Consider the following 26744-nt stretch of genomic DNA (forward strand, 5'->3'; position numbering starts at 1 on the left):
GCTCCGTAAGTTCGGGTCTTACCCGCTACGGCAAGCGGGGGACCCCTAAAATCACAGGCGCTGAAGCCTGTGAGCAAGGAGATTCGGTGGGCACCTTTGCGCCCCCCCGGCATCGTGAAAGAGCCTTTTTAAAGGCTCCGGAGCGGCATCAGGGTGAGCGCGGTGCTGAGGATCGCTACCCAGCTTACGGAGTGAAGCCGCGTCGCCATTAACGGAGAGCGCCGATTCCTTTCTGAAATCAACGATTGGCAACAACAATACCCGTGAGTAAGATCGCAAAAGTAAAACGGGACTTAAAAAATTTAGAAGATTTGGCTGAAAACGGGAAGGCAAAAATTAAGGAAGTCAGCCTCCCGGAACTGCATGATTAACGGAGCAATGAAAAGACTAAGCTGTGTTTAAATGGACTTTCCTTTTAACTCTTATTAAACCAGACATCGAAAGGATCTCCCCCCTGTTGTGCAGGAGAAGGGGGGGAGGAAACAGAATTAATTTAACCTGCAAAAGAAAGGGATAAGGAATAAAAAACCTCTGCTGCCGATACTTCTGGCCAGGCTGCCGGAGCAGCGATCGCCTGAAAAAAGGAACTGTCAAGTGAGCTGTCAAAGGACAGCGGCTACAAAATAAGACTTATTTTGAAACATACTCGGGACTTTGGTGGATTACAATTCTAACAGTAAAGTGCTACAAACTAAAGACTTTTAATGGGACTTTTGCCTTTGGACTTTCTGTTTCTTTGTTCTGGGTGCCTTTGGATGGTTACAATTTCCTCCTCTAGAGGGCTTTAGTTACATTACGGTGTATCCAGTGGGATTTTTCACTTGCAACTTTCCTGTGTGAATGACCTTGAGTTATGAGCAACCCGCCAGAAGAGATTTCAACAAGAAGTAAAACAAAGCAGGCTCAAAAACAAGCTCAAAAAAGAGGCTCCTTATCAGGAGCAGCAGCTGCACAAGAAAAAATAACAGCAGCATCAATGGAGTCAATGACACAGGCCCTGCTTAAAATAAATCAGTCACTAGAAGTACTCACTAAGCAATCTGCAGAACTTACTAAACAGTCTACAGAGAACTCTAAGAAACTGACGGAGTTGACAACAAGACTAGACCTGAATACAACAACAATTTCATCTAATACAGATTCTATAAACCGTTTGGTTCAAGAATCTACGGAAACAAGGAGAATAGCTGAGAGTGCTAGGTCCACTGCTGAAGAAACCAAAGGAAAGTTTGCGCCTATTGTAAAAAAAGTACATGAACATGATTCAGCATTAGCCCTACTAGAACTGGAAAGGAAAAGTAAGAATCTGAAATTAAGACTGGTTCCAGAAGAGGAAGAGGACAAGCTTGGGGAATTCCTCACAGATAAATTTCAAGACTTCTGGAATGATGAGCTAGATGGAGAGGAAGATGAATTTATGATAACCTCAGCCTTTCGGATTGGCAGGAAGCAAGGGAAGAAGCCAAGAGATTGTTTAATTACCTTAGGATCAAAGGAACAAAGAGACAAAATATTGAACCTACACTTCCAGAAGGCCTTGGTCATTAAAAATTCTCAGATTCAAATCTTCAAGGATATTCCTAAATATTTTTTGGAGGTTAGATCTCAATTTAAAGAACTAGTTGATCTACTTAAGAAGAATAATATCCCATTCAGGTGGGAATTTCCACAAGGGCTGTCCTTTAGCTTCAAAGGGAAGAAAATTAAAATAAAAACAAACCAGGATAAAGAGTTCTTTTTGGAAAGAAATCAAGAGGATCTTCAGAAAGGAACTGTCAGTGAGGAGGAAGTACCGGACATCTCAAATCTATCATTTGGACTGAACCGAGCACCGACTGAGGAGGAACAACAACTTGGTGCAGTCGGTGGAAGATCTACCCAGTAACCAAAATGTCTCTGCAACTCTTCAGTTGGAACTGCAATGGTTTGAACCACCCTCGAAAAAGGGGCCAAGTATTTCATTTATTAAAGAAGGAACATCTAGATGTAATCTGTTTACAAGAAACCCACATTGCCAGGATACATAGAAAACTTTTAACAAACAAGAGATTAGGACAAGAATTTATATCATCAGATAGAGTCAAGAAAAGAGGAGTTGTGATTTATGTCAAGGAAAAATTTGAACCAAAATTGATCTTTAAGGATGACCAAGGAAGATACCTGGCAGTGGAAATCCAAATTCATGGAGAAAAAATATTGATTGTTGGAGTTTATGCACCAAATGAGGGGAAGGCTGAATTCTTCAAGAAGTTGCATGAGACTTTAATGGACTTTTTGGACTTTAAAATTATAATGATGGGTGACATGAATGGAGTCGTCTCTACAAATATGGATAAGGCCCAAAGACAAACAATATCTAATGATGGAAGACTACCAAAGACTTTTTCTGACCTGACTGACACTATGGATCTGATTGATATTTGGAGAAATAGGAACCCTCTGGAAAGGGAGGGGACCTTCTTCTCTGAAGCAAAAAAGACATGGACTAGAATTGATCAAATATGGATTTCTAGTAATCTGGCATCAAAGGTTAAAAAAACAGAAATCTGCCCAAAGACCTGCTCTGACCACAATGCTGTCAAGATGGAAATGAAACTGACAACAGCTGGAACCTTTAGATGGAGAATGAATGACACCCTCTTTGGAGATGAGGAAATTTGCAAAAAGGCCCAAAAAACACTTAAAGACTACTTCGAGATCAATTTGAGATCAGACACAGAAAAAAGAATCATTTGGGACGCAAGTAAAGCCGTGATGCGTGGCTTCCTAATACAACAGAATTCAATAAAGAGGAAAAAACAGAATGAGAAGAAAGAGAAAATTTGGAATCTAATAAAAGAAGGGGAGAAGAAACTGAGATCTAAGCCTAAATCCCAGGAGATATTAAGAGAAATAAAATTCTATCAAACACAATATATGGAATTGATGAACCAGGAAATAGAATGGAAAATTAAACAAATGAGACAAAAGACTTTTGAGTCTGCAGATAAATGTGGGAAGCTACTGTCTTGGCAACTGAAAAAGAGACAAAAACTGAATACAGTGACATCACTCGAAGTAGATGGGAAGTCTATTAATAAACCAAATGAGATAAGTAATTGTTTTCAAAGTTTCTTTAAGAAATTATATAAACAAGGGCCAAAAAATGAACAGGAGATAGAAGAATTTATTGGAAAATACGGACTATCAAAAATCTCTGAAAACAACAGAAGGAGTTTAAATGAGAAAATTACAGATCAAGAAATAGAGAGTGCCATCCAGGATATGAAGCTGGGAAAATCACCAGGACCAGATGGACTAACTGCGAGATATTATAAAGTATTGAAGGATTGGTTAATACAACCACTGAAAGAAGTCTGCAATCAAATTTTGGAGGGGAAAAAGGCTCCCGAATCGTGGAAGGAAGCATTCATCTCACTTATACCAAAGACAGAAACTGAGAAACATCAAGTTAAGAATTACCGCCCTATATCACTTTTGAATGTGGATTATAAAATTTTTGCAGACATTCTAGCAAAAAGATTCAAAAAAGTTTTGTTAGAGGAGATTCACAGGGACCAAACAGGCTTTCTACCAGGCAGGCAATTGTCAGACAATGTGAGGAATATTATAGATATTCTAGAACTTTTGGAAACTGACATAAATAGAAAAGCTGTTTTGATTTTTGTGGATGCAGAGAAAGCCTTTGACAATATTTGTTGGAGCTTTATGAAGAGGAATCTCCAAGGAATGGGGGTAGGCAAGAACTTTGAAAATGGTATAAGTGCAATTTATTCTGAGCAAAAGGCCAAACTTATTGTAAATGGTATGGTTATGGATGAAATTCCAATAGAGAAAGGGACACGACAGGGATGCCCAATTTCCCCTCTATTGTTTATATCGGTACTGGAGGTTTTCCTTAATATGATTAGAAGAGACCAGCTGGTTAAAGGTATACAGGTCGGAACTAAACATTATAAGCTAAGAGCATTTGCAGATGACTTAGTTTTGACATTACAACAGCCAGAAACTAGTACAAAAAGAGTTCTGGAACTTATTGAAATATTTGGTCAGGTAGCAGGTTTTAAATTGAATAAACACAAGACAAAGGTGTTGGAAAAAAATCTTACGGTGGGGGAAAAAGACAGTTTTCAAAGAGAAACTGGTTTGGAAATTACTAAAAAGGTAAAATATCTGGGGGTGAATTTAACATCTAAGAATGTGAACCTATTTAAAGATAACTATGAGAAATGCTGGGCTGAAGTGAAGAAAGATTTCGATATATGGTCAAGATTGAGACTTTCCTTGTTAGGCCGAATTGCAGTAATTAAGATGAATGTATTGCCGAGATTGTTGTTTTTGTTCCAGACATTGCAAATTTTAGATAAGATGGACTGTTTCAAGAAGTGGCAGAAAGATATATCTAAATTTGTCTGGCAGGGCAAAAAACCCAGAATTAAATTTAAGATTTTGACTGATGCAAAGGATAGAGGGGGCTTTGCCCTGCCGGACTTAAAACTTTATTATGAAGCAGCAGCTTTTTGCTGGCTGAAACCATGGCTACTTCTTGAGAATACAGACATTCTGGACCTGGAAGGTTATGATAATAGTTTTGGTTGGCATGCATATTTATGGTATGACAAGGTAAAGGTACATAGGAATTTTAAAAATCATATTATTAGGAAAGCATTGTATAATGTATGGAATCGATATAAAGATTTGTTTGAAAGTAAAACCCCCAGGTGGCTGTCACCAATGGAAGCTAAGGCGGTAAAAAGATTGAACATGGATACAGACTGGCCAAAATATTGTGAAATTATAGAATATGATGGTGAAAAGTTGAAACTACAGAGTTTTGAGAAATTGAAACCTAAAGTCCGAGATTGGTTACATTACTACCAGATTAATGAAACTTTTAAGCAGGACAGAAAACTAGGATTTCAGAAGGAGAGGTCAAAGTTAGAAACAGAATTGCTAGAACCCAATACTAAGAATTTGTCTAGAATGTATAATCTGCTGCTAAAATGGAACACACAAGATGAAACGGTTAAATCAGCCATGATTAAGTGGGCACAAGATATTGGTCATGATATTATGTTTGCTGACTGGGAGCAGTTATGGACCACAGGTATTAAATTTACGGCATGTAGTGCCCTGAAAGAGAACATAATGAAAATGATCTATAGGTGGTACATGACCCCAGTCAAGCTTGCAAAGATATATCATTTGCCCAATAACAATTGCTGGAAGTGTAATGAATGTGAAGGAACCTTTTATCACCTTTGGTGGACCTGCCCAAAGATTAAGGCCTACTGGGAAATGATCTATAATGAAATTAAGAAAATCCTTAAGTGGACATTTGTAAAGAAACCGGAGGCTTTTCTCCTGGGCATGGTCGGCCAATTGGTACCAAAGAAAGATAGGACCTTTTTTATGTACGCAACAACAGCAGCAAGAATCCTTTTGGCGAAGTATTGGAAGACTAAAGAATTACCTACTCTGGAAGAATGGCAGACCAAGGTGACTGAATTTATGGGACTGGCAGAGATGACCGGCAGAATCCGTGACCAGAGGAAAGAGACAGTGGAGGAGGACTGGAAAAAATTTAAAATCTATCTTAAAAATTGTTGTAAAATTTCGGAATGTTAAGATGTCAGGGGATTGGACACTAAGAATTACAGCTATAAATCGAAATTTATAAAGCAGAAACTCTTTTTAAAGAGAATTAAATATAAAAATGGGATGAAGAATTGCTAAAAATTTTGAAATTTGGATGCAGTGAAGGGGAGGTTTGGGGAAGTCGCATTATGTTTGTTTGTTTTTTGTTTATGTTGTAAAATCAATAAAAATTATCATAAAAAAAAAACAAAATACTGTTCACTTCCCAGACCTCGGCAGCATATCTCAAGAGACAGAAAGGTGGAAATGTATAGAAAGCCAATGGAAAAACAGACAGACAAACCATTTTCTAAAATATATAGCAGATGTGTTTACTGTCCAGGGCTCCTTTGGGGGAAAGGTTAGGATGTACACTGAATTAGTAGCATTATTATTTTTATTTATTAAATTTTATACCACCATTCGCAGATCACAACATAAAAATACAAAACGAGAACACAAAATACACAATGAAATCAAACAGTGGCGTAGCGTGGGGGGTGCAGGGGGGCTGGCCGCACCGGGCACAACATCTGGGGGGGGGGCGCTTGCACTCGCAACTCTCTGCCCCTACTAAAATCCATGGGTTAGGGGGTGCAAATTACTTGCCTTGCCCCGGGTGCTGACAACCCACGTTACGCCACTGAAATCAAAACCAGCCAATAACTCCTCTCCCACAAATTCGTTTGAGAGGCTATCGGATGTTAATCAGTCAAAGACCTGGTTGAAGAGAAATGCTTTTCCTGGCGCCTACAAGATATGTAATGAAGCTGCTAGGTGAGCCTCCCTGGGGAGAGCATTCCATAGATGGTGGAGCCACTGCATAAAAGGCCCTGTTCTCGTGTTGCTGCCCTCCAGACTTCTCATGGAGGAGGCACATGAAGGAGGGCCTCAGAGGATGATCTCAGGGTCCGGGTAGGTTCATATGGAAAGAGGCGGTCCTTGACGTACTGTAGTACTTCGGTTTACAAACTTAATATGTTCCAGAAGTCCGTTCTTAAACCAAAACCATTCTTAAACCAAGGCTCGCTTTCCCTAATGAGGCCTCCCGCCGCTGGTGCCCTTCTGTCATTCGGATTCCGTTCTTTGTTGTTGTTGTTGTTTAGTCATATCCGACTCTTTCTGACCCCCTGGACCAGAGCACGCCAGGCACTCCTGTCTTCCACTGCCTCCCGCAGTTTGGTCAAACTCATGCTGGTAGCTTCGAGAACACTGTCCCACCACCTCGTCCTCCATCGTCCCCTTCTCCTTGTGCCCTCCATTTTTCCCAACACCAGGGTCTTTTCCAGGGAGTCGAGTCTTCTCATGAGGTGGCCAAAGTCTTGGAGCCTCAGCTTCAGGATCCGTCCTTCCAGGGAGCACTCAGGGCTGATTTCCTTCAGGATGGATAGGTTGGATCTTCTTGCAGTCCATGGGACTCTCAAGAGTCTCCTCCAGCACCAGAATTCAAAAGCATTCATTCTTCGGCGATCAGCCTTCTTTATGGTCCAGCTCTCGCTTCCATACATCACATGGAAGATGGAGCAAGCATGTTTTCTCCTGCTCCAGAGGGCAGGACCCCAAAACAATGAAAGGAGAGTCTGGCCAAAGGTCAAGAGGGGCTTTCTGATGGCGAGAGCTGTTTGACAGTGGAGCCCACTCCTTCAGGAGGCTGGAAAAGGAGGGCGGAGGGGTGGGGGGGGGAGAGAAGAGAAGGCAAACAAAGCTGAAGTTTGACAATTAAGACGTTCTGGGTTTCTGCCAGCTGCGGCGGGTGGAAAAGACAACATGCTTCTTCTTCTTTTTTCTCTCCTGGAAACGAAATCTTCCTCCTGCATGGGAATGTGATCTCCAGCTTCTGAGCACCGCTGAGAGGCCAGCTGCTCCTGGCTCCGGACCCTGAGAGGAGGGTTGCAATTTGCACCCCTTCTGCCTCAAGACCGCAAGCCGTTGTTTGCAGATGCTAATTAGAGATTAATTAGATCTTGCAACACCCCCCAGCGAGAGAGCGCTATCACTTCCCAGCAGCTCGCAAACACCCCCTTTCCTTGTAACAACAGAACAGGGAGGGGGGAGAACAGGCTGTGGCATCCAAGACGCCAAAGTAATGCCAGCTTTGAGGGAATAGATGCCACAGTTGGGATGCTCAGAAGATGGGCGTGATAATAAAGCCTGGCGTGGAGCATGCATTTTGAGTCTTCAGAGCTAATAAGTGCTCAGAACTCTGATGAGGAGAGCACATTGTTGTCCCTGGTGAAATTCTCACGTCTGGGCAGGTTGGTATTTGCATGACTTTCAAGAAGAAAAAGGTAAAGGTAAAGGACCCCTGACAGTTAAGTCCAGTCGTAGATGACTCTGGGTGGGATGGCCTGGGACTCGGGCTCAGACTCGGAGCCAGAGGGGTCTCAGTCTGCACCGGATCCTTTGCCTCAGGCATCATCTGAACAAAGTCTGGGGCCTGATCCTGATGAGTCCCAGTCTGCACAGGTTCCCCTGCAGCAAACACCAGCTGGGCTGAGTCAGGGGCCTGAGCCTGCCCTGGCTCCAGATGCGGGGATGACCTCGTTGCGCCATCACTTACAGCTGCTCCACTACCGGTTGGGTCAGGGGAGGCTGAGGCGGCCCCTGGGTCTAGTAACCCACCGACATCTCCCGAGCTGCAGAGATTGAGGTCTGAGAGAAGGAGAGACCTGAGTACTCGCAGGAGGAGTGCTCGTCTTCGGGCGAGACAGGGAGGTGAGTCGCTGGGGGATCAGGACCGGCCGTTACTTTGACAAAGATAAAAGGCTTTCGGACCCCGCCCCAGGTTGTGGGAGCGACATTGCTGTATGCCAGATCCTGCCTGAGATCCTGTGCCTGTCCTTGCCTGGTTTCCTCCCTCGTGTCCTGCCTTGGCCCTGTCAGACTGACTCCTCGCGGAACCCTTGGATTCGGGACCGGACCTGGACTGTGTTGCTCGGGTTACCCCCGGGCCCAGCACCCTGGGGTTCCAGCACTCATCTTGCTTTACAGGCTGAGGGAGCCAGCGTTTTGTCCACAGACAGTTTTTCTGGTTCATGTGGCCAGCATGACTAGGCTGCTTCTGGCGAAACCAGAGCCGCGCACAGAAAACAATTTACCTTCCTGCCGGAGTGGTACCTATTTATCTACTTGCACTTTTTGGCGTGCTTTCGAACTGCTAGGTTGGCAGGAACAGGAACCGAGCAACGGGAGATCACCCCATCCTGTGGATTCAAACCTCCAACCTTCTGATTGGCAAGCCCAAGAGGCTCAGAGGTTTAGACCACAGCGACACCCGCATATCCCTACTTTCAAGGTAGAGTAATCAAATCACGGGTGGCGCTGTGGGTTAAACCACAGAGCTTAGGGCTTGCCGATCAGAAGGTTGGCGGTTCAAATCCCTGCGATGCAGTGAGCTCCTGTTGCTCGGTCCCAGCTCCTGCCAACCTAGCAGTTCGAAAGCACGTCAAAGTGCAAGTAGATAAATAGGTACCGCTCCGGCGGGAAGGTAAACAGCGTTTCTGTGCGCTGCTCTGGTTCGCCAGAAGCGGCTTAGACATGCTGGCCACATGACCCGGAAGCTGAATGCTGGCTCCCTCGGCCAGTAAAGTGAGATGAGCGCTGCAACCCCGGAGTCGGTCACGACTGGACCTAATGGTCAGGGGTCCCTTTTACTTTTAATCAAATCATAGAATTGTAGGAATCTCAGCTCAGGCATGCACAACAGATGGCCATCCAACCTCTGCTTTAAAACCTCAAAGGAAGGCGAATCCATACCATTTCCCCCTCCGCAGGGTGTCCGTTCTGTGGTTGAACGACTCTTATAGTCAGAAAGTTATTCCTGATATTCTTGGTTCGAGTCCTACCCCCCAGAGTGGGAGAAAACAAGCTTGTTCCATCTTCCATGGGACAGCCCTTCAGATATTTGAAAGTGGCTGTTTGCAAGTGTCTTTGCAGCTATCCTGCAAACCGTTTCTTGACCGTCCTGTACTCTGCCATCTTCCTTTAAAAGAAGATTCTGGGAGATGATCTATAATGAAATGAAAAAGGTATTTAAATATACTTTCCTGAAGAAACCAGAGGCCTTTCTCCTGGGCATGGTTGGCCAATTGGTGCCAAAGAAGGATAGAACTTTCTTTATGTACGCCACAGCAGCAGCAAGAATTCTCATCGCAAAGCATTGGAAGACACAAGACCTACCCACCCTGGAAGAATGGCAGATGCAAGTAATGGACTACATGGAGTTGGTGGAAATGACTGGCAGAATCCGAGACCAGGGAGAAGAGTTGGTGGAAGAAGACTGGAAGAAATTTAAAATCTATCTACAGAAACACTGCAAAATTATTGAATGTTAATGATGTTGGAATGAAATGAAGTGGTTCTAGTAATTTGGCAATAAGAATGTGTAAGAATGGATTGATATTAGACGAAAATCTGAAGTTATAATAGGCAAGGATAAATAATTAAGGGTAAACAAAGAGAGTATGGATTTGCTGAACAAATTTTTAAATGGAATACAAAAATGGGAGGTGTGAGGAAGTCATGAAAATAAGTATATGAGCGGTATAATACTAGAAAGAGGGATTTTTATATTCTTTTTTTTCTTAATTGTGTGTATTTTTTCTTCTTTTTTCTTTTTATGCTGTTTTTGGGTTTTGTATCTTTTGTGTATTTTGTTCACTGTTTTGTAACTTCTTTTCCGTTGAAAACTTAATAAATATTATTTTAAATAAATAAATAAAAGAAGATTGGACAAGTTAACAGAGGAGAAAGCAGTGGATACCAGCATTTGAATTCCAATTGCTGGGAGACACAGAAGGGGAGTGGGCTGTTGTGTGTGGGTCTGCTTATGGGTATCTGGTTGGTCTTGGGAGAACAAGATTCTGGACTAGATGGGGCAATGGCTTGATCTGAGATCCTGGGCAAGAGGACCCTAATAATAATAATAATAATAATAATAATAATAATAATAATAATAATTTATTTATATCCCGCCCTTCCCAGCTGAAGCCAGGCTCAGAGCGGCTAACAACAGTAAAAATAACAGTTTACATAAAATCACTATCAATTAATTGAAATACATTCTAAAATCAATTTATTCTAAAATCAAATTAATGGCAACCATTGGGCTAGAGTTCTATGAGGAGAGAGGGGGTCAGACTGTGCCCTGGCTGAACAGCTCCGTCTTGCAGGCCCTGCGGAAAGATGTCAAGTCCCGCAGGGCCCTGGTCTCTTGTGACAGAGCGTTCCACCAGATCGGGGCCACGGCCGAAAAGGCCCTGGTTCTGGTTGAGGCCAGCCTAACCTCCCTGTGGCCCGGGATCTCCAAGATGTTTTTGTCTGAAGACCGTAAGGTCCTCCGTGGGACATACCAGGAGAGGCAGTCCCGTAGGTACGAGGGTCCTAGGCTGTATAGGGCTTTGAAGGTTAAAACCAGCACCTTAAACCTGATTCTGTACTCCACCCGGAGCACCTGGCTCACAATGCTCTCCCAGTCCTCCAAAGAGGAGTGCAGCCTTAACGAACGAACAAACGAACAAACTACGGTAGCTGCGTCTGCTTATTTCATTTCTGAAAAGAGCTGATCTTTTTCAAAGTTCTGAAACAGCTAAGACCAAGTGCTTGTGTATGGAATTTAATAAGCATTTCATTTCATGAGTGCTGAACTTTGCTCATGGATTAATGAGAGATGCACCACTGGAAATGATATTTCATGTGCATTCATGTTTGGATAGACCCACATCAAACTGTACTTTTTGGTTTTATGCCACGCGAAAGCCAGCTTCAAAGAGGCAGGTTTTATGGGGCCTGGGATGGGGAGAGAAAGAGTTTAATTTCCCTGACCCACAGTTCCACCCACCCCAGACCTGAGGCTTCCACTTGCGTAATGAAAAACAAGATGGTTGTAAATTTGACTCCTGCAATTAATATCGAGTCTGCTTCAGCCTGGAGGTACTGAAATGAAAGTTGGTGTGCATGTTCTGTCATGTGACAAAAGTATTTATAATAATAATAATAATAATTTATTATTTGTACCCCGCCCATCTGGCTGGGCCTCCCCAACCACTCTGGGCGGCTTCCACAGAGACCAAAAATACACTAAAATGTCACAGATTAAAAACTTCCCTGAACAGGGCTGCCTTAAGATGTCTTCTGAATGTCAGGTAGTTGTTTATCGCTTTTGATGGGAGGGTGTTCCACTGGGCGGGTGCCACCACTGAGAAGGCCCTCTGCCTGGTTCCCTGTAGCTTTGCTTCTCGCAATGAGGGAACCGCCAGAAGGCCCTCGGCCCTGGACCTCAGCGTCCGGGCAGAACGATGGGGGTGGAGACGCTCCTTCAGGTATACTGGACCGAGGCCGTTTAGGGCTATAAAGGTCAACACCAACACTTTGAATTGTGCTCGGAAATGTACTGGGAGCCAATGTAGGTCTTTCAAGACCGGTGTTATGTGGTCTCAGCGGCCGCTCCCAGTCACCAGTCTAGCTGCCACATTCTGGATTAGTTGTAGTTCCCTGGTCACCTTCAAAAGTAGCCCCACGTAAAGCGCGTTGCAGTAGTCCAAGCGGGAGATAACTAGAGCATGCACCACTCTGGCGAGACAGTCTGCGGGCAGATAGGGTCTCATCCTGCGTACCAGATGGAGCTGGTAGACAGCTGCCCTGGATACAGAATTGACCTGCGCCTCCATGGACAGCTGTGAGTCCAAAATGACTCCCAGGCTGCACACCTGGTCCTTCAGGGGCACAGTTTCCTCATTCAGGACCAGGGAGAGCAGAAGCAGTAAAAGGAAGCTGTAAAGGAGTCTAGAAATGTTGTGAAATGCTGAAAAGCTACAAAATCATTTAACTTGCTGAGTCAATGTGACTCATCTTGAGGATGACTCATTCTCTGTATAAATATTGTATCTGCTTGCAGGCAGACTCAGTCTCTGTGAGCCTGTCAGTCAGTGTGTGTTTTCTGTGTGTGAGAGAGTGGTGGAGCCTGTGCTCAATGGAAACTCTATGTATGCTCTGAACATAGCTGTCAACCGTCCCTTATTTGGCGGGAAACTCCCTTATCCCAGCCCTGTGTCCCGCTGCTGTCCCTTATTGATGATGTCCCTTAAATTTTCCGGGTTTCAAAGGAAGCAGCTCCTCTCCCTCCCTCCCTCCCTCCCTGCCGGCCAGGGAGGAGGGAGACTCCAGCTGTGTTGCTTGGCTGCGTTGCTCACCCAATAAGGAGTCTAAGAACGACTGGGGGTGGAGCTTGCATGCCTTGTGCCGATCAAATCGGCCGCGTTGCCTGGGGACTCGCCTTTGCTCAGCGCTTCCCAGCGGAGAGGGGACGGTGGTTTTCCTTGCTGCATCCCCTTTGCCGGGTTGCTGCGCTGTGGGAACCACCGCTTGAGGCTTCGTTTGGCTGCTGGCTGGGCTTTCTGCCTTTGGCTCAGAGGGGCTCAGAAGTCGAACATACCTGTGCTCTGAAAATCCCTTATTTTGGCTGCTGATCCCTTATTTCCGAGGCTGCTGGTCCCTTACTTTCAAATCTGTAAGTTGACAGTTATGGCTCTGAAGCTAGTTTAATCTTCTGTTCACTATGCTGTTACTGTCATACCTTCAGGTTGCACGATTTCGGGTTACTTCTGGATTTCAGCGCTTGCACATGTGCAGAAGTGCTAAATCATGCTTTGTGCATGCGCAGAAGCACTGAATCATGACCCGCGCATGCCGGATCATGTTCGCAACCCGAGCGTCCACCGTATTTGCAAACAAGCTTACTTTAACTCAGTAAAGCTATTATTCTTCTCCTGAAGAAGACTCTGAGTCATTAATTTACGCTGCACGTCATATTCGGGTCACCATTCTCTGCTTAAAGTTGAAACATCAGTTTAGCTCCCCCTCTCAGAGGTCCGTTTTCAAGGGAAGAGGGAAGAACATGCACACACGAACGAAATCTACTCCTCCCTTAGAATTTTAGATGCAGGTTTAAGCACACGCAGGCACGCATTTTTCAGGAAATGATTTTCACCTCTAGCAAATGAGAAGCAGCTGGAACGTGAAATGGCCCAGTGAAGCTCTAACAGTCTTCTCCTGGTGCCAAATTCAGCTTCCACTTCCTGCCAGATGCGCCTGATTCACCAGCTTTTGCAACCAGATGATATTTACAGAACATGTGAGGTGTATTTTATTTGTCAACAACAAACTAAAAGAGAGAAGAAAAGAGAAAGGGAAGGCAAGAGATTTTGGCTGAATACCGTATTGGCCTGAATATAAGCCTCACTTTCCCTCAAAATTCCAACGGTGAAAAGTTAAGGTGCGGCTTATATTCACAACCTTACGGTATGCTGCCAGCAGTGCGGGGCAACTTATATTCAGGTATTTTTTCTCTCCCCTCCTCCAGTTTTAAAGGTGAGGCTTATATTTGGGTGCGGCTTATATTCAGGCCAATACGGTAATAGGAAAAACTTTCTTTTCTTTTTTAACCATGCTTTTTATAGGATTATTACTACAATACATAAACAATCTTTAAAAAAACACACACTACAAATGCAAGCAAACCAAAAAGAAAATACAAACAAACCAAAAAGAACCTACACAATAACCGGTAAACATATGTTTTCTATTTTTTTTATTAACATTTTCAAAAAAAAAGAAGAAAGAAATTTAACAAAGAAAAACAAAGAACAATACATAATACTGTAAATATATACATATTTTCCAAAATGAAAACTAATAAAAAGAAAAAGAAAGAAAAGGAAAAATAAACAGATATAAAGAAAAAAGAAAAGAAAAAAATACTTTTCATAAGCTGGAATATTACCAAATTCTTGCTTCAAATACCACAATATATAAATCTTAGTTAAAATAGTATAAAAGACCTCCACCGCATTCACCACACGTCTCTTAGTCGTCTTACTCGCCTTTATACCTGTTCTTCAATCATTTCCCCTCCTTAGATTCTTAATCAATCAACTCTTTATGTTCTCTGTATTCTTCAATATGTTTATCAGGAAGAATTTTCTAATGGTAAGAAAGTTTGGCAGCAGAACAGACTCCCTCTGAAGGAGGTGGACTTCATCGCGGGGTTTTGCACAGAAGTTGAATCCCTGCCAGGGATTCTTTAGCTGTGAAACCTGTATTGTAGCGGGTTGGAATAGATGACCTTTGGGGGGCCCTCTACAATTCCAGGTGCTTTTAAAAGTCACCCTCAGCAAGGCACTGCAGGTAACAGAAAGTCCCTTGTTCCATCCTGGCATAGGGAGCCAAAAGAGGTCATGATCAGGACACCACGCTTTGTAAAGTCTCTTGAAAGGGGCTGCATGGGGGCAGCGGTTCGATAAAGCAACTTTGCATGTCCAAGCCAAGTCCTGTCTTGGCCTCGAAGGAAACTAGGGGACAAGATGCACCAGGGAGCAGATGGGGGGGGGGGTTGACTTTTCCCTTGCTATTTGGCCTCCAAACAGCCCCCTCTCCCCCAGGGCATCTCGACAAGCTGTCAGCATGGCCTCATCGGACCTCGGCAGCTGATCCTGTCTTGGAGATCAGCTGTTGGACTGGGAAGCTTCCAGTTTCAAAGCCACTCAGCGGGCAGGCCGGCTGGCATTCTGGGAGCGGGATCGCGCCATCACATCCCACTTCGAAATGGGTAATTATTCATCATTGTCACAAAGGAGAACTGTCCAAACTGATGGACTGCAGCCTGCAAAGTTTGTTGTTGTTGAGTCGTTTAGTCGTGTCTGCCTCTTCGTGACCCCCTGGACCAGAGCACACCAGGAACTCCTATCTTCCACTGCCTCCCGCAGTTTGGTCAAACTCATGCTGGTAGCTTCGAGAAAACTGTCCCACCATCTCGTCCTCTGTCGTCACCTTCTCCTTGCGCCCTCCATCTTTCCCAGCATCAGGGTCTTTTGCAGGGAGTCTTCTCTTCTCATGAGGTGGCCAAAGTCTTGGAGCCTCAGCTTCAGGATCTGTCCTTCCAGTGAGCACTCAGGGCTGATTTCCTTCAGAATGGAGAGGTTGGATCTTCTTGCAGTCCATGGGACTCTCAAGAGTCTCCTCCAGCACCAGAATTCAAAAGCATCCATTCTTCGGCGATCAGCCTTCTTTATGGTCCAGCTCTCACTTCCATACATCACTACTGGGAAAACCATGGCTTTAACTATACAGACCTTTGATGGCAAGGTGATGTCTCTGCTTTTTAAGATGCTATCTTGGTCTAGCCTGCAAAATTAAAGGTAATGGGACCCCTGACCATTAGGTCCAGTCATGACCGACTCTGGGGTTGCGGCGCTCATCTTGCTTTATTGGCCGAGGGAGCCGGCGTACAGCTTCCGGGTCATGCAGCCAGCATGACTAAGCCACTTCTGGTGAACCAGAGCAGCACACGGAAACACCGTTTACCTTCCTGCCAGAGCGGTACCTATTTATCTACTTGCACTTTGACGTGCTTCTGAACTGCTAGGTTGGCAGGAGCAGGGACCGAGCAACGGGAGCTCACCCCGTCACAGGGATTCAAACCACCGACCTTCTGATCAGCAAGTCCTAGGCTCTGTGGTTTAACCCAAAGCGCCACCCGCATCCCTCTGCCTGAGAAGTTGGGGACAGGCAAATTGGCCAGTTTCAGTTTTCCCGTTTTCTCATTCTCCCCAAGGGTCATCTAGTCCAACCCCCTGCAATGCAGGAATCTTTTGCCCAATGTGAGGTTCGAACCCATGACCCTGAGATTAAGAGGGCAGAGGGGAAAAGAAAGCACTATTGTTTGTTGTTAATTTCTCGCCCCCCCAAAAAAAATAATTATTAATTTTCTCTTATAGAACATAGACATTAACACAAAAGAAAAACATTACACTTAACACAACATAAAAACACAACAACAACAACAAAAAGAATTGTTTCTTCTTGTTTCCTGGTTATATTACATTGCTAAATGACTTCCCCAACACCCTCCAATCTGAATTTCAGTGTATCACGTATTTAACAGTTTCCAACTTCGTATTTATAACACAAATATCTTCTTTCAATTACAAACTTCTTATCTTTACTTTATATTCCAATCTGTAATGTTCATTATTACAAATCTTTTTCTATCCCTAGGCCTAGTTTATTACTTCCGAGAATTTCCTGATTATCTTATATTGAAATATCTGGCGAGATAGTCTTTAAATTTCTTCCAGTCTTCTTATGTTTCCTCTTCTTTCTGATCACAGATTCTTCCAGCCAGGTCAGCCAGCTCCGAAAAGTCCATCATCTTCATCTGCCATTCTTCTATTGTCGGTATTTCCAATTTTTGGCTAATAAGAGTCTTGCTGCTGTAGCTTGTTGTTAATCTCCTGCATCGATTTCCCATCTTCTTTTCCAATAATCTCAAGGTGGTGTGCTTATTTTTTCCCATTTTATCGCCGCAACGACCCTGCAAGCAGGATAGACCGAGAGGCAGATATTAATATTGAGCAGCTTGAAGCAATTGGATGCATAAAAAAACTAACTCCTTTTGAAATAAAAATTGTCCAGGCCCATAAATGTGGTTCACACCTTTACTAACCAGAACTTCTTCCAAACAGGTACAAAAACAAATTAATGATACATCCAAATAGTTCCATAACTAAAAGGCTATTAGAAATATTAGGATATTCGAATTAGACCTAGATTCAAAGGACTATTTCTCCTTTCAGCCTCAACAAGCCTACATTTTGGCCTGAGGCCGTTCCTCCTGGAGAGATTCATTTGCACATCTTCCTCCCACAAAAGGCAAATGACAACTCCCTTCAAAATGGCAATTTGTAGTTGAATACCTTCATCATGTGATCTTTAAGGTTAAACACTCACATGAAAGAGCAGAGAACATCAACAGTTAATTATGAACCCAGCTAGAAGCTTAGAGAGCCAGATGGGCAGGGTATCGTGGTTGTTGTTGTTATTGTTGTTGTGACTTTTGTATTCCTCAATGGAATTTTCCAGTCTTAAACCCTTCAGCAATATGCATACAGGCATTCTCCATTTCAGCGATTAGACAATTCTACGTAACAGGGACTGGCCCCCAATGGTCAGTCAGTGAGCTTTGTGGCCAAGTGGGGATTTGAACCCCCACATGAAATGGACAGACCGATCCATCCCTACTGAAATAAAAAAATAAAGGTCTTATATATATAATAAATGTTTATAAATATACCAAGCAAACATGTACATAAATATATAAACCACATGTCGGAAGCAGCACAGGAAAACAGCCATGAAAGCCACTCCCGCGATAGCAAAGGGAATCCTCGGCTGCATCATACCCCAGGCCAGCCAATCGGCTGGCTCCGGGGGCATGGCCTCGGCTATTTAGATCTGCCGCAGCCAAGGCTCCCCCTCTTTCCCTCGCTGCAGCTGACCCGGATTTATGAATAGGGTGAGCCTGTGACATGGCTCAGGAACTAAGTATTTATCATTACAAAAGACTGGCCAGGCTCCTCAGGGTATCCAATCAAGTGACCATTAACAGGTAACCTGCCAGACAGGAGGTAAACAACACACTCAGATTTCTGTTGTAGACCGCCCTTTCTGTGATGTATGTATGATGTTTCTGGGGGTGGTCTTGGACTCCAGGGCGGGCAATTTAAAATGTCTATATAAGGCCTTGTTCTGGGTTCCTCCTCTCCTGCAGGTGAGGGGAGCACCCTGTGGCAACAGTTCGATAAAAATCAGGCTTACGAGCTGCTTTGCTTCTCAATATTCTCTGGTTGGCCTCTGTTCTTTTCTCCGACCGATAGAGAACCTGCAAAGGACTCTATAAGGGCTCTTGTGTTCCCCATAAGGGAATAAGGGCAGATTTTTGTTTATTACGCAGCTCTGCATTGAAATTTGCAAAGTTCTGGAGGCCTCCCTATGCAGTCCGGCTTCACGCTCTCTCTCTCTCTCTCATAACTCTGATTCTCAACTCCAGCCAGGGTCTTTTACGACTTTTCTTCCCTAGGAAGAAAGGAAGGGGGAAGGGAGAGCGAAAACGGGAGGAAAGCTGCCTTTTTGGTGATAACAAATTCACAATGACGTTTCCCCCTTGGCAGAATACATTGTACTGAGATGTAATGTGGTGCGCGGAGGGAAGGGGGGGGGGCCGTCGGGCGGATGTATATTTGTTTAATGTGGATAAGAGGAACGTACACACAGAAGAAGAAAAAAAGCCTTATTCCTACCACAAATAAAAATCACTTAAACCAAAGCTGAGGATTAATTACACCCCATCAAGAGCTGGAATTGTAAGCAAAGAGGAAGAGGTTTAATTCCCCCGCCTTCTTAAAAACACAATTCTGATACTCGGGGAAAAGTGGAAGTAAGGGAAATGCCCTTTACCAGGCAGACGCTGCAGCTGTCAGTATTTCATGGAATCATAGTTGGAAGGGCCCCCCAGTGATCATCTAGTCCAACCCACTCTAATGCAGGAATCTCAACTGAAGTATACAGGACAGATTGCCATCCTGTCTCCACTTAAAAACCTCCACGGAAGGAATATAATATTTCTTTTTTTTGAATTTGCATTTTATTTATCTGTTAACATTCTTATATTTACATCGGTAAACGTTGTCATATTACATTACAGGACTTACTATAATATTTCCGACATGTATACCAAAATTGTATGCAAATTTTATATACCTAGAAAGAACATGAAACAAAAAGAACAAAGAGAAAAAACAAAAACAAATTTCTTTCCCCAAAATCATTTACATACCAACACACTAGACTTCTTTCCCAAGAAGAATTGCCAACGATTGAAGAATGGAGGGTGAAGTTGATGGACTATGCAGAATTAGACAAATTAACAAGAAGGATTCGAAACCGGCGGGACCAGAAATTTACTGAAGACTGGAGTAAATTTACAAATTACAGTGGTGCCCCGCAAGACGAACGCCTCGCAAGACGGAAAACCCGCTAGACGAAAGGGTTTTGCTTCGCAAAACGAATTTCCCTATGGGCTTGCTTCGCAAGACGAAAATGTCTTGCGAGCTCCTGCGGGTTTTTTCCCCTCCCCCCCCCCTTTTTCTAAGCCGCTAAGCCGTTTATCAGCTGATCTGCTAAGCCGCTAAGCCGCTAAAAGCCGCTAAAACCGCTAATAGCGCTAATTCGCTAAGCTGTCAATGGGCTTGCTTCGCAAGACGAAAAAAACGCTAGACGAAGAGACTCACGGAACGGATTAATTTCGTCTTGCGAAGCACCACTGTACATGAAAAGTATTTGTGATTATCAGACGACGTTTGTAGGTTTGCAAGAAGTTCTGTGAGGAGTATTATTAGAAGTAATTGCAAAAATGGAGAAGGGGAAGGATGATTTGTTAAGAGATGTAAAGGCAATATAAAATTAAGTAATGCATAAAAAGAGGTTAAGACGGAAGATCATCCGGAAAAGTCCAAAAAAAGTGTATTTGTAATAATGTGTGGTATGTTTTATAATTTGTATGTTAAAATTAATAAAAACGCATTAAAAAAAGACTTCCTGTCTTTCCTGTTGTATATTCCTTTTTTTACAAATGAACGTACTCTTATTATTGTATATTTCTTTACATATTATCTAATACATTCCTACAGTGGTGCCTCGCAAGACAAAAAGAATCCGTTCCGCGAGTCTCTTTGTCTTGCGGTTTTTTCGTCTTGCGAAGCAAGCCCATTGACGGCTTAGCGGATTAGCGCTTGTCAGGGGTTCAGGGAGAGAGGCGCAGATGAGGGAGGAGACAGAGAGTGAGGGGGAAGGATTCCAGAGTGACGAGGAAGAGGATGACAATGACCCAAGATTTGTCAGAGATAACGATCTTTGGAGCCGTGGCCACTGATAGCTTTACGATCCCAATCAGTCATTTACAGCGTCCGGCACACTTCCTTCCTAGCTGCGCAACAAATTCTGCTGTCTCTTTAGCCACGGCTTAGCAGAGTAGCATACAGCGGTGTAAAGCAGTCTTTTCTCCCTTTTTCTCCATGCAAGCATACACAGACAGGCTTGTCTATTTACAGCTCTTTATTGAAACATTTGTCCATCACTGCTTGCAGCCATGGTAAAAACATGTCCGTCTCTCTCAAACACACAGAGAGAACAACAAGAAAGTACAGTCTCCTCCCAGACTCCTCCCAGCTTCCAAGCTGACGTCAGAAAGTGACGCACACCTCAGAACACTTAACCAGTTAAGTTCTGAACTCTCACAAGATTGTCCATGAGTCCGTCCAGTGAATCGGAGGACTCCCAAAAGGGAGCCCCTCTGGTCAAGCCAAGGGGAGCTAGAGGGGGAAGCAGTCAGGAGCAGGGAAACGAAGGGGGAACCCCCAGTGGGAGTTGGAGAGCGAGACCGGCTGCTCCGCTGGAACGGAGTGAGGGGGGAGGAGTGACCAGTGTGTCAGAAGGAGCAGAACAGGAAGCAGAGAGGGGAAGGAGATCAGGGCAAAACGTCCTGCCGGAAGGGGAGGAAAGTAGTATCGAGGGCAGTGTAACTGTCGAAGGCAAGGTCAGGAGCAACGTACGCGCGCCAAGTTCAAAATGGGAGGCGCGCGGAAATGAAGAGAGTCCTGGGGAGGAGCCTGGTCCCAAAGCCCGAAGGAGGGGGGAGGAGGCGGCAGAGGATTCAGCCTCTGGAGAGTCCCGAAGGGAGAGAACACAGGGGGGCAGAAAGACCCTGCGGAAAAGGAAAGAGAGAAAGAGGTGGACCAGTACAAGCCTCTTAAACTGGTGTAGAGGGGGGACCGACTCAGAGGGGACTTCAGCGGTCTAAGCGTAACAGACGTAGAGTCACGGAGCTCGGATGTGAAGCTAATAATGTTCTTCAATAAAAGCTTTTGTACATAAGCTGGAGTGAACTTTGGTCTCTTGTGAGCTGGGACCACGGGTGACTCTGACAGCGCTATTAGCGGCTTATCAGCATAGCGGATCAGCTGATAAGCGGCTTAGCGGCTTAGAAAAAGGGGGGGAGGAAAAAACCCCCGCAGGAACTCGCAAGACATTTTCGTCTTGCGAAGCAAGCCCATAGGAAATTCATTTTGCGAAGCACCTCCAAAACGGAAAACCCTTTCGTCTAGCGGGTTTTCCGTCTTGCGAGGCATTCGTCTTGCGGGGCACCACTGTATATCAATATGTGCTCTTAGTCTTATTTCTCAACTCACGTCTCACTCCAGTGTAAATCAAACACTAGCAAGGAATATAATATTTCAATGGAATCCTGGGAACGATTATGGAGGGAAGGCTTGGAGGTTTACCGCATGTTATACCCCGAAAGAGGACTTCATCAAAATGCTTTACCATTGGTATCTAACACCATCAAAATTGGCAAAAAAATGTATCGAACCAGGTAAAGCATTTGTTGGAGATGTAGCAAGGCGGAGGGTATGATCATTCACATGTGGTGGAATTGTAGGAAAATAAGAGAATTTTGGGACATAATATACAATGAGCTCAAAAAGATGTTCTTTTTTTTTTAAGAAAAGGAATATTTTATTAAAGTTTTCTTGGTTTACAAAGGTATGCGCAATGTCTCTTTCTTCAAGTTACATTTTCCATAGGTCAGTTTCATTTGTTGAGGCATTAGGGTTACATTAGTGTAATGGTTCTAGGGGTTGCTCGTGCGTAAACTGGCGCCACACCTGGCTGGGTTGCCTGAGTGAACCTTTTTCCGTCCGGACAGCCACTCGCCCGTGGCTCTCAGTCGCTGGCAGAATCCATCAGTGGGCGTTTCTTGAACTTCTTCCAGCAAAGAAGCTCTTTGACGCCAAGTCTCCGCCTCCTCTCCCTGCGTGGAAGTCTTCTGCGCAGAGAGGGTGTGGGCAGCGGAGGACCCGTGCTCTCCCCGCTGGTCTCCGGCGAGGAGTCATGGAGCCCCCTCCCCGATTCCCCCATCTGCCCCCTTTCTCCACTGGTGCTACGCTGATTTCCTTCCCCAGAAGATGGGCTGCTTCTCCCCATCCTGGGACACTCTCCGGAATCCCTCTGGAGCCCTCCCTCTCCCTCTGGCTCCGATGGCAGTTCCCTGACAATTAGGAAGAAAAAAGGGGAGAAGAGGTGGAGGGGGCCATGGTGGGTGGGGGTGGGGTCGGGAGGCGATATTTCTATTTTGCTTAATTGTATGTGTGGGTTTTTGTGTCACTGTTGTTTGTGTGGGTTCTCTTTGCTATTTGCTTGTGTTCCTTTGGTGGTGAGAGAAATTGGGGTTGGCCTAGGGTGTGGTTGTTTGTTTGTGGTTGGCTGTGGTGGTCTTTGTTTTTGTGTGTGAGTCGGGTGGGTGTGCATTTTTGAATCAGGTTAGCCATATTGATTCATATGCTGTTGGTGGATTCTTGTCGTTGTCTGTTGGGCTGTGTATGTGATGAAGGGGAGCCATCCCGGGGTGAAGGTATCGTCTTCTATTTGTCCCCGTGTCAGTTTCAGTTTACAAAGGTACCTCTGGTTACATATGCTTCAGGTTACATACGCTTCAGGTTGCACACTCCACTAAGCCAGAAATAGTGCTTCAGGTTAAGAACTTTGCTTCAGGATAAGAACAGAAATCGTGCTCCTCCGGCGGCGCGGCAGCAGCAGAAGGCCCCATTAGCTAAAGTGGTGCTTCAGGTTAAGAACAGTTTCAGGTTAAGAACGGACCTCCGGAACGAATTAAGTACTTAACCTGAGGTACCACTGTAGCAGGAACCCCCCCCCCAATCATTCAGTTTGTACAAACTTCACACACACTCACACTCACACACTACATACGCTACGCTTCTGTTATAAATTCATAGAAAATCAACCATGCATCAGATTCGCACTGTTCTACTTTTATTTTACTCCATGAAGGAAGGAGTACAAAATGGGGGGGGGGGGTTGATACAGGGCAGCCATAATCCCTTCACCATCCCAGCACATCTACAGGAGCCCTGCCCAGTTGCTATGCCAACCCTGATGGTCCTAGACAGAAGACCATCAAGATCACAAAGAACTTGCATATGGGAGTGGATTCAGCATGGACTGGAACAAAGGACAATGATCAGATCTTCCCTCTGGGGGCAGGAAACTGCCAACTCCCCTTTGTCTCCTGGAAGTGACTCATGGGGAGGGGGAAAGGGGGAACCAGCCAGGTGACAGGACACTCAGGTTACCACCACAACTCCTCCCTCAACCCCTCCTTTCTGTAATGTATGCATGATGTTTCTGGGGGTGGGCTTGACCTACAGGATGGGAATTTCAAAAGTTTTTATCAGGTCTTGCACACCATTTTCCTGTGTCTTTCCTCTCACCTGCAAGTGAGGGGAGCACCCCGTTGCAACAGTCAATAAAGGCCAAGCCTACAGGCTGCTGATTTGCTCCAATTTACTCTGGTTGGTGTCTTTACTTTTTGTCCAAGGGAGCCCTCGGATTTTCCGGTAACACCACCGTATCGGTAAATTTTTCTAGTAGGGCTGTTGTCAACACCATTCTTAAACTATGCTGCCCAGAACTGGACACAGGATTCCAGGTGAGAGTGTTCTGAGGGCCAGGAATGGGGGTCTGGAGTATACCGTACCCCACCCCAAAACCTAAGCTTGTGAGTTCACAACAGAGAGGTCCTTCCTTATTCTGCCTCTTCACAGACTTCTTACACTGTCTTTCAGAGTGTGCTTGGAAGACTCTCTGTGGTACGGCCTGCATGTCTTTCCCCCATTTTTCTGAAAGCTATCCTCTTGACTTTACTCCCCACCCCTTTTCCCTGCTCCCTTCCCCTTCCCCTTCCCTAATCTAATGGAGATAATAACCCTGCAATCTCCCGCCTCTTCTGTGCTAAAGTCTCAGCTATTCACCTCTCCAGATCTCCGGTCTGATAGGAGGCAGTCAAGTGGAGGCAGCGTTCTGAGCAAAACGGAGAGCGATTTTTTAAAAAATAAAATAAAACCCCATCCTATTATCTCCTTCCCCTCCCTGCACAGACAATTCACTTCGGAGAGATACGGCGCGACAAAAGAAAAACATCTATTCTGTATTTCTGAACATTTTGTCCTCCAAGGTAGGATTGGGGAGACTGCAGCCCTCCAAACATCGGTGAACTCCAACTCCCATGAGCTTCAGCTGCAGTGCCCAAAAGTTAGGGATGATGGGAATTGTAGTCCACTGATGCCCAGGGGACGAGGGGCTCCCTATCAACGCTCCACCAGAATGGGCATTGCTCTCTCCCACCAGACATTTGGGGCATAGGATCCGGGCCAAAATAGGTTGCACAATGGATGGGACTAGCCTTTGTACTGAAGGCTGTAGTCCACATAGCTGTCAACCGTCCCTTCCTTGGCGGGAAAGTCCCTTATCCCAGCACCATGTCCCACTGCTGTCCCTTATTGATGATGTCCCTTAAATTTCCCGGGTTTCAAAGGAAGCAGCTCCTCTCCCTCCCTCCCTCCCTGCCGGCCAGGGAGGAGGGAGGCTCCAACTGTGTTGCTTGGCTGCGTTGCTCACCCAATAAGGATCTAAGAACGACTGGGGGGTGGAGCTTGCATGCCTTGTGCCGATCAAATCGGCCGCGTTGCCTGGGGACTCGCCTTTGCTCAGCGCTTCCTAGCGGAGCGGTGACGGTGGTTTTCCTTGCTGCATCCCCTTTGCCGGGTTGCTGCGCTGTGGGAACCACCGCTTGAGGCTTCGCTTGGCTGCTGGCTGGGCTTTCTGCCTTTGGCTCAGAGCGGCTCAGAAGTTGAACATACCTGTGCTGGGAAAATCCCTTATTTTGGCTGCTGATCCCTTATTTTCGAGGCTGCTGGTCTCTTCAAATCTGTAAGTTGACAGCTATGGTAGTCCATCCACTCAAATGTCTCTGGTTTCTATGCACATCTGGACAAGCCAGAGGCACCGTTGCCCTCAGACACCAACAGATTGAGGTTGAATCCTGACAAGACAGAAGTACTCTTTTCGGGGTCAGGGGACAGGCGGGTGTGGGGGATTCCCTGGTCCTGAATGGGGCAACTGTGCCCCTGAAGGGCCAGGTGCGCAGCCTGGGGGTCATTATGGACTGACAGCTGTCCATGGAGGCGAAGGTCAGTTCTGTGTCCAGGGCAGCTGTCTACCAGCTCCACCTGGTACGCAGGCTGAGACTCTACCTGCCTGCGGACTGTCTCGCCAGAGTGGGACATGTTCTGGTTATCTCCCGCTTGGACTACTGCAATGCGCTCTATGTGGAGCTACCTTTGAAGGTGACTCAGAAACTACAACTAATCCAGAATGTGGCAGCTAGACTGGTGACCGGGAGCAGCTGCTGAGACCATATAACACCAGTCCTGAAAGACCTACATTGGCTCCTAGTACATTTCCAAGCACAATTCAAAGTGTTGGTGTTGACCTTTCAAGCCCTAAACGGCCTCGGCCCAGTATACCTGAAGGAGCATCTCCACCCCCATCATTCTACCCGGACACTGAGGTCCAGCTCCAAGGGCCTTCTGACAGTTCCCTCACTGCAAGAAGTGAGGTTACAGGGAACCAGGCACAGGGCCTACTTGGTGGTGGCACCTGCCCTGTGGAATGCCCTCCCATCAGATGTCAAGGAAATAAGCAACTATCTGACTTTTAGAAGACATCTGAAGGCAGCCCTGTTTAGGGACGGTTTTTTTTAATGTATTACCGTGTTTTTAATATTCTGTTGGGATCTGCCCAGAGTGTCTGGGGAAGCCCAGCCAGATGGGCGGGGTATAAATTATTATTATTATTATTATTATTATTATTATTATTATTATTATTCCTACTACTACCCTCCAGCATTACTCTGGTGAAAACCAGGACATGCATCTTTTTGCTCAACCCTGGGACCTTCCAGGATCATATCTGAAGCCAGGATGGCTTCTGTAATTATGGGAATGTCCCAGCAGCGGCGTAGCGTGGGGCAAGGCAAGTAATTTGCGCCCCTAACCCCTAACCTGCCGCCGCTGCCAGCTTCTTCTTGCTGCTGCCTGGGCTGGGGTATTTACGGTAAGGTAGCCACGGCGGGGGCGACGGGTCCGTGTCAGGTGATCTGAGGCGAGTTGCCGCTGGCGCTGCCGCCCAAACGACGCCACTTGCCCGGAGGAGGAGGGCAGAGAGGCGAGGAAAATGCAACATGGCCCAGCAGCTGCAGCAGCGGCGGCGGCGGGGCTGTGAGGAGGGGCTGCCTGGCGCGCCCTCCGCGGCCCTGATGCGCGGGGAGCCGCTGCCTACCGGACGCCTTCAGCCCGGAC

At 45.5% G+C, this 26744-nt stretch overlaps 2 long non-coding RNA genes across 2 annotated transcripts in view; one reads left to right on the forward strand and one right to left on the reverse strand.

Moving 5' to 3' along the window:
- LOC309333116 overlaps positions 1-26744 on the reverse strand; it is a 185890-nt gene that overhangs the window by 62994 nt on the left and 96152 nt on the right. The window lies entirely within an intron of this gene.
- The window catches only part of LOC309333101, a 36004-nt gene that overhangs the window by 6289 nt on the left and 2971 nt on the right, over positions 1-26744 (forward strand). Inside the window, exon 2 of the long non-coding RNA XR_014152380.1 lies at positions 24483-24559. This is a non-coding gene — a long non-coding RNA (uncharacterized lncRNA). The remainder of the gene's footprint in view (positions 1-24482; positions 24560-26744) is intronic.

This window comes from Podarcis erhardii (assembly GCF_964252035.2).
Source record: "Podarcis erhardii genome assembly, chromosome: 18".
Classification (NCBI taxonomy): Eukaryota; Metazoa; Chordata; class Lepidosauria; order Squamata; family Lacertidae; genus Podarcis; species Podarcis erhardii.